Below are 14,680 nucleotides of genomic sequence, written 5' to 3'. Positions count from 1 at the left end.
TCGATCTTGTTCTATGAAAAAAATCAAGTTATTGGCTAAAGTACAAACTTACCCTCCAGAGCCCAGGAATATGTTTTGATCAGAATGATACATACCCTTGGGTACGTAACTCAGATTTTAAACAAATTTTATTTTATGTCTAAAGTCTGTATCTCTCTCCGTTTTTGAAATATATACCTTACCCTATGCATTTTTATGAGGGGACATACATATAGCAATAATATTATATTCTAGTAGATTGATAATTGTATACATAAAGATAATAATCGGGTTTCATCATAATAAGGACTGTTTGACATCCGGCAAAACTTCTCTGCAGATGCATTACGCTAGTATCGCGGCAAAACTCAATAAGACTATAGACGAAAATTATGACTGAAAACATTAGGAAATTTGAAAAAACAAAGCTCAATACAAAGTTAAATATATAGAAACTTAAGATATATTATTATAAATACAGTAATTTTACATATAGATTACTTTGGATGGACGATAAATCCTAAAAATAAGAATATGATTAGAAATATTTGTTTTTTACTCAACATAAAAAAAAACAAGCAATATTTGACGTCAAAATCAAATTGTTGATAAATCATTCGTAGCATTTGGATAAAGACAGTGAACTTTGCGGGTGGTTGAACGGTTAGAGTGGGACTTACATATTTGAACATTTAAAGAAAAGAACATCATAAATACTCTCACCCTCTGGCCTGTGTTATTTTGTGTTATAATCAGGATAACTAGAGTAGGCACTTTATCTTCACATATATTCAAATATGTGACTTGAACCCCTTAACTCATTTTCCTCCCATATACTCATACATTAATTTATAGTTCAAATGCATCTAGTAACCACTTGTTGATAATTCCTTTTTCGTTGTATAGTAGACTGTTTCAAAACTGTGCTTAAAATTAATTTTAAATAGGAGACAGCATTTTTTCATTATTTGAGTCAATTTAAGCTTTAGATAAATAATATTTCTGAGAAGATGTTGATTATGAGACAAGGGTTAAAGATTTGGCATTGTCAAATATGAAGATGACATTTTAGCATTTTTGAAGCACATTGACTTTATGTAGTTGTTCCAACATTTTAACACTTAGAAACATAACTTGTTTATTTTTGTTTCATCTGTGTTTTGGTTCCATAATGAAACATCGTAATTAAAAATAACGAGGATCTTTTTTTTTGAGTCTTTACTCTGAAGATACAAAATTCCCGTAAGAATGAACAAATTTTTGTAATTTGTAGCTTAGTAGTGCTAAAATTTATGCATTGACTCCCATGTAAAAATTACACCTCTCCTTGACTAGTTCCAGTATCATTTTTATTATAGTGCAAAAGCACTATACCTAGAGGCTATTTTATTTATTATAATTCAAGTTAGTATCATTATTATATGTGACTATTATCCATAATATAACAACTGATATAAAGAGTTATGAATGACTTGTCAAAATTTGCATTTTATTATTTAATTATTACATAACTTGGAACATGATTTTGATTTGTCCGTTCATGAGCTTTATAAGTTCATTTATGGATTTGATTAGTCAATTCATGAACTTTATTAATTTAGAACATTTATCAGTTTGATTCAACAACCCCTAGACGTAACATATTATATTAATGTTATGTAAATAGATGCAATATATCGATTTTTTGTTACCATATATTTCAACTTATTTCTTTAGTGGTCAATAATACCCACATTTTCATAAGCATTTTTAAAAGTAATTAATTTTTATCGAGCTCAATATGAGAGTACAACATGATATTGTCTATGAAAAGTAGAAAAGGTGAATTATGACCTATAATATACATCTAAATACAAGGCCTGAAGAAAAGATGTAAAGTAACAATGTTATAGTAAAAGTGTGTTTTTAGTAAATAGTAATGTATTTCTTTAGAAAAAGAATTTATATAAAGTTATTACTTTTTTTTAAAACTACTATTATGGAGTTTTAATCATTCCAACACATAAACTCAAGAAATTTTTGCTTGTAAAGTTATTTTTTAATTTTTTATATCTTGGAGTAATTTCCAAAAAAAAAGAACACAATATAATTCCTGGAAAATCTTGTATTGTTTTCATTTTATTTTGCAAGTTGCCTTAATTCCGTGATTTAATAAAAAATTGAAACCTAATTTTACCGTAAGTGGGGTCTGGGGCAATGAAAGATGCAGAACCATATTTTTAAGCATATGTAGTAAGTTATTTTTTTACTTTCAGACTCAGATTCCAGGGCAAGTTACCTCGATGCTCCCTACCTAAAACTGATATTGCGTAGGGTGATACTTTTTAAAACTGATGTTTTATTATGTAAATATAATATAAATTATTCCAAATTCCAAATATTGAATATTTAATCTGATATTGGGGATCCAAAATTTAAATTTTGATTTCTTGACATCTCGCTAAAGGACGATTTCCCAGTTAATGAGAAACCTAAATATATTTATAAACTACATATTTTTAAAAAAAATCCATTATGGCCCTATAATTTTAATTCCCTACATAATTGAGTTTCAACATTAAATCCCTCTTTCAAATCAAAAGTTTAATCACGTAGACAAGTTAGACTTGTATTTAACAAAAGAAAGCGTAGTAAATTTTCTTTCAACAAAAGAAACTCAAATTACTCCCCATGCATTTAAATTAAGATTCCAAACGATATAAAAAATATTTTCATGATTATGATGGGCATTTGAATAAGTAATATTTTAACTTGTGTTGAATAATAATTTTTTTTTACTCGAAAGATCCGAATTAAGGACGAGTATTTAAATAAGAATCTTAAAGTTTTTTTCTAACATAATAATTTTTATAAAGATTTAAAAGTAATAAACTTTAAAATTATTAATCTTAATACATCAATATGATCTCCTTCAGAAATCTCAATAGTCTTATAAGTTTAATTTAATAACAATAATAACCCTTATTTCAATGAAAACAAATTGAATACTTTCATGAGATAGTATAATGCCCATAAAAAATTTAAAAAATGGAGTATCGTTACATCTATTTTAGGGTATGATGTATCGAGTCATTTAGAAGATATTTTATATTGAAAGTTGGTATGATTCTAGTATTTGACCCCCACCCCCAGCAAAAATACTAAATCTCTTTTAGTCTCTTCAAAGAAGAAAATTAAATACGATATTTCTTATTTCATTCTGAGAGATTGTAAACTCATACATACCATATGTTTTATACTTACAGATATGAACAGTAAGACTTAGCAACTATGTGGGTAGAAGGGACCAAAGCTCTTCAGGGTTATACCTCCTTCCCCCATGCACCCTTTTTCTCGAATGATGTACTTAAGAACATGTCTAATGGAAATTGAGAATACATAATACTCATTTTGATTCACCGCCTAGCCTGCTTTAAATTCTGCTGGTGTAAGAGCTTTACAAGGGTAATCTTCAAATATGTTATATTGCAATATAAAAACAATCTTAAACAGAAAATGAGAAATTCCCAATATGATTGTTTACTTCATATATTTATACATACGAATAATTCATAGACTTATTTGACTATACCATAAGCCTTGTATTCAATATAAGTGGATAAGTTAAGATTTTCAAGAATTTAAGCTATATTATAGAACCCTTATTTGATTTAGAAGTTTTACTTTGACCCCAATATGGCGTATCAAGTAAAATTTATGAATTTCTCATTCTTTTATTAAGACGATCAATTTAGGCTAATTTAAGTGCAATTTGCAGCACAACAGAAGGGTTAATGAGAAGAGTTTGTCGATATAAATTTACCATAATTTGTCGAATATAACAAATGTAATCTAGACTACATTCTGAGGAAAAAAATCGAGTATTTTTCAAATCGAAGAATAGATAGAAAGAGAAAAAATGATTACACTACATCGGTCAGTACCTCTAAAAAGAATGTAGACGAATTCATGGAATAAGGACTATATGTCTAAAGATGTCAAAGGAACATAAGTTTAGAAGATGGATCACTTTCCAGAGTACACGTAATAGCTTTTTCTTGAACATTAGAACATTTAAAGGCTAATTGTTCATCCATGTATCCTTTGACTGAGTTATTGGTATCGATATATATGTATACCAGCCCTCCATTGCTATGATGAAGATGTTGGTGCTAGAATATCACTCTGTCTAACTCCTCTTCTTATTTTAAATTTGCGCTTGCACTCTGGTATTTTGGTAAAACTTCAATATTTTTCAAAGATATCACCTGAATCAAATTTAAAGTAACTTTATACTTGGTTAGTTACATTAGAATCAACTAGTCTGATTCAATTGTGAAATGCTATTTCTATTTTATTTGAGTATGTAGGTGATGTTGCACCTGTGTTGGAAGAGTCACTGTCCGAGGAAGGGAGCTTTGCTTTTTTACTGTGCCTTGTATTTTCTATCTCGGTATGTAAGTCCCAAAAGGCCGCACACATATTTTCATTCGACAATTCCAAAGACAGGGACTCTGTCATAGAAGTTGTTGAGTTTAAGTAGTCTTCTTCAATACCCAATTCCAAGTTGTGGGACTTTTTTTGTATCTCCCCGTTATGAGGTGGTTTTTTTTCAATTGTCGAGGGCTGGTTCAGCTACAGGACTAAAGCACTGCGATATTATTTCATATATACACTTTAATTTTTTGACCTTCTATACTATACTTGAAACATTCGAACCTTAGAACCTTCTCAAAAACTAACTTGACTTATCCTTCCCCTAATTAGTAAGAGGGTTGGAACATTAGACACTGAGGCTTTTACTTCCAGTAACAGATTACATAGTTCATAGTTGAGACTCTTAAACTTTAAAAAACAAACACGGATTTTGGGATATTTGTATCTTAATTGTACGAATATATTTGAAAGCATGGATCTCTGCTCCTAAAGCCTCAGATGCTCAATTTAATTATTTGAATTTGATGAAATCACTAAATAATTATTCTGGAATCAATGTTCTAATTTCAAAAAAGGCATCTTAAAAATTTTCAAACCATTTATGGTATTTATCTGAAGAGCTTATTGGTTTGATTCTATTTGATCGACGAGTGAGTTTGTCTACGAAAAATAAATATTATTTGGAATGAAAAATATGGGAAAACAAGACAAGAAATTCAATACAAAAAAAATTCCATAAAAATTGGGAAGACTTTGTTACAAAAAAGAAAAAAAAAATCATTGAGATGCTGAAACTCCAAGAAGAGTTTGTAAAAGTTGATCCGAAATTGTGGATTAGTAACGACGATTATAAGAAACCCCTTGAAATATTTCATGTTCTTCAAATTGCCAATGACCAAGCAGAACGAGGAGCGACACTTTTAAAGAATATTGTTGTTCGTTAACCTTTGACGAATCAAAACTTCAATTCTTATTACAAGTTGTGAAAGAGCATCATCCATAGATGTATCCGGACTTGAAAAAAAAATCTGTATCCAGGATACCTTAGTATTTTAGACCTATTACTAAAAAAATGATAACCATTTATTAATATACAGATTGTATAATAATGCTGGATAGAGTAAAGCTATTATTTTTATGGTACAAATTATCTTATGTTGATAAAATTATGAATTAATAAAATATATATGCAACATAAAGCAAAATAAATAATTATTAAGGATAATTGAGTATCTTTTGTTTTTTACTATCAATATAAAAAAAAAAAGCTCTTTAGACACAATTTAGTAATGGTATTATTTTTAATAAAAAAACCGAATTGTCACTCTAGGTCTCTCATAATTCAACCAAATTAAAATATGTCATAAAAAGAAAAATATAAAAACTTGACTCGCAAAACGTTCTATTTGTATTATTTTTCTCTTCAACTATTTTTCATTATAATTCAAATTAAAAATATTTTTACCCTAATAATATATCTGATATTAAATTTAGTCACCTTTAAAAAGATATATAATATAGAAATCTGTATCTTAAACAGTTTTTATAATGATTAAGAAGAAGTCACTTTTTACGAGTAAATTGGCAATTTTCAAAACTTTGAGGCCGTTGAGCTGACTCTAAATATTTTCCAATTTCGCTGAAACTTTGCTATTATTTTTTTAATCAATAGAAACGGATTTTGAATGCCCCAGGTACACGACTTAAAGGGGTCTATAAATTAAAATACTTAGGACAAGAAATCAAGAACTCCCTTTCGACAACATTTTTCAGACAACTACAGAGTTTTAAGCATTTGATTATTTTCATAAACTTGTTGTGTAAAAAAACTCATGATTTGTTTGTTCATTATAAGCCAGATCTAAATTCAAAATTAAAAGGTTGTCATATTTTTAATATATAGAAACTTCCAAATTTTGTTCACATTAATTAAGTGAGGTTCGGTAATTACTTTTGTAATCAAACATTAAACTAAGCAAGTAGGTATTTTACAAAAATATGAGGCGCACCTCTATAGATATAGAGATCAAATGAAGGGATTTAAAAGCAAGGCCATCAGAAGAGACAATGATGAATCATGGAGTTCGAGACACTTACTCAGCTACGTTCCTGCCTTATCTGTATAGAACTTTTGTGCTTGATTACTTTTTACCTATTAGTTGAAAAGGAAAAACAATACCTTGGAGAATTTGGAATTTATGCGGCTCGACGCATATGTAACCCTATAAATTTATTTATATATATCTTTTGTACAAGTTGTAACTTGTATAATCAGATTGTACAGGTTAAATGTATATTTACAATTAATATATATTAAGCTATTGTAGCATTATAATATGCCACGGAATACTTAATTATCAATTAGTATTTTTCATTTAAAATAACTAATCTCTTTTTTTTATTGCAACTTTTGTAATTTGTTGATACAAATTATAACATGAGAACAACATATACACGGGGAGGTCCAGATAAATTGGGAAAATCTTTAAAGGCTTAAAGAGCTTACTGGGGTAGAACCATAATTCTATTATTTTAAAGATATATTGAGATTCAATTGATAATTCCGGGCAACCCCGTGCAGATCCAGTTTGGCTATTGTACGGGTAACGGAATACTTATGGGTCTCCACAGTGACCCATGGATTCAGGTACGGGCTGATTGTAGACCAAAATCTGTGCTCCAAACTGGCCAAGACATCCATTAAAAAGGTTTTTATTTTTTGGGCTACTCCATCCATCCAGTAAATTAAAAGTGCAAAACCAGTATAATGGCAAAGCTGGATCTGCACGTCTTATTGACAAAACTGGAACTATGTCTGATACCAAAATATTACAAGAAATGTATCAATTTCTTCATCGTGGACGAAGAAAGATAATTTTCTTTTCAAGTTGGTATATATATATTTTTTTTTTTTTTGGATTTATGGTGGTTCAATCTACACCTACGGGAAATCGCTAGAAAATAATTATTTCCTAATATAAGCTTCACTTAAATATATACCTTAGTTGTTTTGCAAGGGACCAAAAAAAAAATTAAATTAATTCTGAATTTTTCTGGTTCATATAAAACAAAAAATAAAATTTTTTGAGAACTATTACTGCTTGTTGGTATGTATCTTTGCTCACTTTAAAAAAAAAGGAGATTATAAAGTTTTGTATATAAAAAAAAAAATTCAAGTTGAACTGTTGTTCGCTCAAATTTAATATTATTGTCAAATATATACTTTATTAACTCTTTTTTTTTTTTTGGTCAGATACATACCAATTCGAAGCGAGAATAATTCTTAAAATATATACTCTTTATTTTTTGTTTAATATAAAGTAGTCGTTTGTTTGTAGAAAAATGCTATTTAAAGGCCGCCATAGTCTTGAAAGCTAAAAAATTGTAACCAGAACCATCTGGATCCTTACGAACCTACATGAAAAATTTCAACAAAATATTTATATATTAAATGAGAAAATCTGTATGTGTGTTTGTCCGAGAATTATACCCAAAATAATGAATTGATTTTGCTGAAATTTTTCATGTAGGTTTTGAAGGTTTTAAATAGCATTTTTCTAAAAACTAATTTTTTGACAAAAAAACAACTATTTCTTATAAAACAAAAGATAAAGACCGTCAAAGTTTAAGAATTATTCTCGATCTATGTTAGTAGCTATCTTTGCACATTTTTTTTAAAGAGCTAGATTATAAGATATAGAGAAGAAAAAACAATATCGATGAAAGAATAAAACAAAGGATTTTTGACAATAGTATGAAAGAAGAGCCAACGATAGTTCAACTTAAATATTTTTTCTTCACTAAACCTTATAATCTCCTTTAAAAATAGGAAAACAGCTCAGAATTAATTTCAATTTCTTAATTTTCCGGGCAACTCCGAGAAACACCGGTAAACCTACTCTTTCTACTATAAAAAAAGGTGACCAAAACCCAAATGCAGAGATAATCATTCTTAATTTTTTTTTTGTCTTAAAGTAAAGTCGGTTCTTTTTGAGCTTTATATTTATTTTCAGAAAAATTAAATTTTAAATAGAATTATTTAATAAAGATAATAAAACAAATTATTAACAACTATTTTATAAAAATTAACAATTTTAAATCATTAATCATGAGAGAATAACAACTAAATATAAGTCGGTGGAGGAAAACCTTATTTCTTTTCCCCATATTTTTTTTTGTTGTTGTTGTAGATTATTTGTCTGCCGCTATTCCCTTGAGTCATTTAAGTAAGAATAACGTTAGAATTGAATTATTACCGGTAAAATTGATTCAGTGATACATGTTTAACGCTGATCCATCATAATATTGTAGAAACTAGAAATAGTTTTGTGTTGTTTTTTTTTAATAAAGAAATTTTGGTACTAGATTGGACAAAAATTCATTCTATAAAGAAAAAAATATAGTGGACTAACAAGATAATGATCCAATTTTCAATCAGAAGCCGTTCATTTTGAAAGAGACATTATAAACAATTTTATAAGAATATAAATCCCTGAAATCCGAAATTTGTTTCATTATGATCCAGCATGACTCGTGACCCCACAAGAAAAAATACATCTATAAATGTGCACGTTCGAATATTCATGTGTCGTATATAAAGATAAGCATTCATATATATTCTAAATATGTAATATAGATGTAATAATAAAGTTACTAACGAGATATTTATTTAAATGTTTACATTTGAAACTGGAACTGCAAAAATGTATTGCTTTAAATAAATATTGAAAATAAATACCTTCATTTCCATTTAAAATCTTTTTAAAGACGAAATTGTCTATGATATGTAGTTAAAATGATTATTAGCCACTTCTATATGCAAATTGTACTACTTGCTTCCTCATCATTATCCTTCAGATTTTTCTATTCAACGTCCATTTGTTTGACACATATATTATATCAAATTGTTTCATACTTGCTTTAAACCCAAACTTCATAGGGTCCAATGTAATAGAGATATGAGCAAATAAAAAAAACTTCAATATCTACAAGATGGTGCTAATATAATAAATTATCGTAATAAACAAATAAGTATTCAAACTTCTAATAACACAAGGTAGAGCCGATGAAGGAGATATTTCTTAAAAACATGAAAATCTGATAAGCATGGAGAGGGATGCATTGGATAATAATGTTAATTTCAGGATTTTAAATTTAATTATATTTTATAAAAAAGGGAAAATATTCTTTTCTTTGCAAAGAAAAGTAGCCAGACACTATCCACTGACTCCTTGCCCTATGAAAATTGATTGATCTATAAAGTATCTACGGAAGCATGTTTGAAGGAACTATCTCTGTATTTTAATTTTAAAAGACGAATGGACCACACCCATATAATTAATTTTAAAAGCTCAAAAAATATATGATTTTTCCACAATAATTGACCTTAAATATATACAATTGTGATATAAATTTTATAATGGTTGGTTTTTTGATGTGGGAATAAAAGGGCTATTCCAAATGTCTACGGTCTTCTCTACATCAAACTTCAATATTGATATCCCATCTTTTCCGACTTATATTTTCACACTCTCCCGTGGTAAAAGGCTTGCAATATTTTAGGAAAAGACATCAATTGTCGTGGAAATGTTGAAATATTTAATAATGTTTGAAAAGTTTAACCCAAATTGTAAAAGTACTTAAATCTACAAAATATTATTCCTCAAAGAATAAGAGGTAGTTCCTAGTACTAATATTTCTCAAAAATACATTGTTATTCATGTTCATTTAAACTTTGTTGAGAACTTTACGAAGGAAATGGAAGGGAAAATCATGAGACTTAAAGAAATGCTTCGAGGATGATTATTATATTTATTACCACCATAAAAATATTACATGTCTTTTTGGTAATCTCTACCAATATAACATATTTTATACATAAAATCAACGCAATCAGAAATAGTTGCTACTTTTATCTACTACACTTTTTAATAAATGGATTGAGGAAAACATATAAACCTAAAGTATTTAAAAATAAACAAAATAAAAAATCATAAGCTATCAATTTTTATACCACTAAAGCGAAAAGCTACGAATCCTACGAATTTGTCTCTAAACATGAGGTTGCGTTTCATTTTTACACTCTATTTGTTACGGTTATTAACTATATATTTTATAACTATGTTTGGTATTTGATTTTTGTGCCAATTACTTGAAATTTAACTAGCCTTAAATATATTTATTTGCACAATACATTCATATAGTATGTATATGTAGTCGTCTCTTTGTATAAACAAAATAATTACCCTTATCTCATAAGAAGCAAAAAATTTGGTGTATATTTATTTCAAAAACCTTTCATATCATCAATCATTGTATGAAACTTTTATTTTACATAATATTATCGAACAATATGAAAATATATAATCCCTTTATACAATATTCATTTGTTTTCATTAGAAAGTATTTTCTATTAGACTTTTTTTTTTTTGCAAATGAGATATACAGAAAAAATTTAGATATTTCACATTTTCTATTCCAAAACAGACAAAAATTATTATTTATATATAAAATCAATGCCCTAAATACTATTGGGTAAAAAAGACACTGTAATTAGAAATAAGAAAATATAACATTTTTGATATAAATAAAGGCTTTTTCTAAACAAGAGTAATTAAAATTGGGTAAAAAGTATATTTTAAACAAAATTTGGTGATTCATTTTTTTTCTAAGCCGTACATCTTTATTAATTCAAAATAAGATGTTTTACTTTGTATATAATCAGTGCAATTCCTGTATCAAATGTAAAAGATTTTTCGTGATACGATATGATGGCTTAAATTTATTGTATTTAGATATTTTAACATTTGAATTTTTAATTTAAGTTGAAAAGACAGTTTTGTCATATAGAAATGTGAGCAATTACTTATAATTATGTCAATGATCGTTTCATCTTAAGAACAAACAACATAATTGCCTGTGGCTGTTATGAGGCCAAAGACAACTACTTCACTAGTCATAATATAAATTGAGATAAAATCTTGATATATGTAAATTAGACTGATCCTTAAAACAATTAAAGTACTTAAATCTATTTTACAAAAAATATACATACATATTTTTTTTAAATATTACCATTTTCACATTGAAAAGTTTAGAGCTTATACTCGATAATACAGGAGAAATACGATTTTTGTATTAGGTAAACTTTTTAAAAATATATTCTTCAAATGTAAAACTTGTTGATGACATAAAAATATGAAAGATATAAAATGGTTATAGGTTTTCATAGATTTTTTAGACGGTACTCTACCACAGGGAATACAATAAAGCCGTTCTGAAGCAACGGCTGTATTATACTTTTTCACTTTCAAAAATGATTTTCAACAAAAATATACATCCTAAGACAAAAAAATATGCACGCTAAGTGTGGTTCAGAAATATATCATTTGTCATTTTTTCTGTTAACTGTTTTAAAACTTTTTAAATATTGTTTATTTATCAAAAATTGTTGATTTCTATAAGTGTCTCTTTTATGAAATTTATTGACTATTTTTAAATAAAAATGATATTGTTTTCTAATAAAATTTAAATTTTATAACCCCAAAGGCTCCACAGAACCCAGAAGACATTTTATTAATATGGGTAAAATGTTATATTTATTCATTTCTTAATATAAGAATAAATATTTTTAGCACTATTTTGACCCAAGATTTTCAAAAAAAAAAAAATCAAAAAAACAATCTAGTCTACTTACCTATAATTATTCGCATAAACCAAAAATTCCAAAACCGAATATCACTGTTTAAAAATTTGCATTGAATTTGGTTTTATTAATCATCAAACTTTTTTGTATGGAACTCATTCATTGATTTGTTTACTTTTGTATAGAACCAAAAAAGGATATAAATGATTAATTTGTCTGTAGTTTTAATGTTTAAAGTAATGTATAAATTAAGGATATTCCGTAATTAAAATTAATCAAATATACATTTATTTTTTATTTAATATTTGGTCCAATTATATTTTTGACATATAACAGGAGGGACATTCAATAAGTATAACACAACACTCCTTTCAAATGTTGAAGCAGTGTTAAACTTCTGCAAGATATATTCCATTCATTGTTGTATTCATTGAATTTAAATTGGTTGAATACTACGTTAGTATTTAATTTGTTTAGATTTTGACCCACGAAGGTTTATTTAATCAATTGAATTGATGAAAGATGGTTTTTTCCTTTAGTGCCATTATTATAATCTTTTTTAAATAATAATAGTTCTTTATTTTGTTTAATAATCATCTAACGCTGATTAATAATTACTTATCAGAGTTCTGGTACATATAATAAATGTTAATATTAAATAATAAATAACAATCTATCACTAGTAATATTTTGAAAGCGTGCAGTGCATCACTCCATCAGTCATCATTTTTCTTTTTCCTCCATCCCCCCCCCCACAACAGCAGATGTTATTAGATCCGTCGTCATGAAAATAATTGCAAGGCAATTGAGAGCATCTCAAATTTAAACGAGCATAAATATAAAACTCACAATATAATAATAAAAAAACTAACTATTAGAATTTTTTATATGTGCTATATTACCGATCTCATTCAGAAAAAAAAAACTAGATTTACATTATCTAATAGCATAAAGTGTGTTCTTTTTAAATTTTTATAAGTAACGGAAAATACTAGTGTTGTCACTCGGTCCAGCACCGATTTTTTTTTTTCGGTTTGGTCTTAAACGATTATTTTTGCACGGATTTGGACCAATTTTTCGGTCCAGACAGTGGATGGTTTTTTTTCAGTCTTACTCTATGGAACGTTTTTTTCGAACTCATATATTATGAGAGAACAAATTTCATTTTTATTTCTAGATTAACCGTCATTGATTTTTTCAAAACAATCTCAAAAGTAAATGATATCTTCTCGAACAAATACCGTATACATTTAGTATAAATTTATGCATTCGATTGTACAAGGAAATCAGTTGAGTAATGCGTAATAAGTCGTATAATTAATAAAAATCCGTTTCCTCGCACATTTGTTTGATTTATTATTAAGTGGAATTATATGTTCTCCAAGAGTTAGAAATGTGAACCAAAATACATATCTATATTTTGGTACTTAAACCTTGGAATTTACAAAAATATTATTATCGTGACTAGAATAGCCTGAATTATACATATGAATATCTTATTTGAATAAAAAATATTGAAAAATATTATCAAAACCCAAAATATAATCATGTCTATTTCAATTATTTAAGTAAAAAAAAATAGAACTATATAGTTCTCGTGGGTAGATTCTTTGACGTGCCAATAACTCACTTTTATCCAAACAAATTGTATTAAATGTTTACTGTGAATATAATGATTCTTTGAGTTTAAACCTGTGAATATAATGTAGTTTAAACCTTTTTTTAAGCTTGCAGTCGTGGCCGAGTGGTTAAGGCGTCTGACTAGAAATCAGATTCCCTCTGGGAGCGTAGGTTCGAATCCTACCGACTGCGAAATTATTTTTATTTTTAATTTGTCCCTATAAAAACACAATTATTATATTTTAGCAGTGTTTCTTATATTTAATCAAGATTTTGTATCATTTCACGACAATAAATTGGAAAAAGAATAGATTTAATTAAGTTACATAATTTGATAAATTTAATTAAGAACCTATTTTTGTATTGTCTGTAGAAGAAGAAAATGACTTTATGACTCTAAATATACAAAAGATAGGTTTTACATATGAAATCAAAAATATATTGTCAAGATCAATATGTAATTTTTGTATAAATGCTGGAATTTAGTTTTATTAATCGGAATTCGGATATATTAAGCTTAGAAATTTAGTCATTTTAAGTAGATGAATAACTTTTTTGTTTGGACATATAAATATCTTATATAATTCCAAAATACAGTACCTCTTATAAGGATCTCCCTTAGTAGCAAGTTTAGTTCAGTTAGCACGGTAATCACAAAAGTTATTTAGGTACAAAGATTTTTCAATAGGCTATTTTTTGTCAAGAAGAAATAGGTTGAGAGAGTTGAGCAATAAATATATATTATAGGCAATAAATGGATGAAGAGGATTATCAAAAAATATTTCATTTTTTTGGAAATTTAAATGATTTATGAAGGTTTTAATACATTGATTTTTATTTTCAATTTTTTTCGATTTTTCGATTAACAGTTAGAAATTTGTTTTTTATAGATATATAAAGCCCTATCTATATTGACCCATATATTTAAATTTCTTTCGAAGATTCCCATTTTTCACCGAAATATCACGGAAGTAAATATTATTATCTCGAAAAAAGTATCTCAAGGGTCAAAGTATTATC

General features: G+C 27.2%; 1 non-coding gene across 1 annotated transcript; it reads left to right on the top strand.

Moving 5' to 3' along the window:
- The first annotated feature begins 13,770 nt into the window (after positions 1 to 13,770).
- TRNAS-AGA (transfer RNA serine (anticodon AGA)) lies at positions 13,771 to 13,852 on the top strand. Its single transcript has one exon. It is a non-coding gene; the product is annotated as a tRNA-Ser (tRNA).
- The last annotated feature ends 828 nt before the right edge of the window (positions 13,853 to 14,680 follow it).

This window comes from Lepeophtheirus salmonis, chromosome 4 (genome assembly GCF_016086655.4).
Source record: "Lepeophtheirus salmonis chromosome 4, UVic_Lsal_1.4, whole genome shotgun sequence".
NCBI lineage: Eukaryota > Metazoa > Arthropoda > Copepoda > Siphonostomatoida > Caligidae > Lepeophtheirus > Lepeophtheirus salmonis.
Note: the sequence above shows the minus strand (reverse complement) of the source record. Positions and strands in the feature narration are given on the sequence as shown.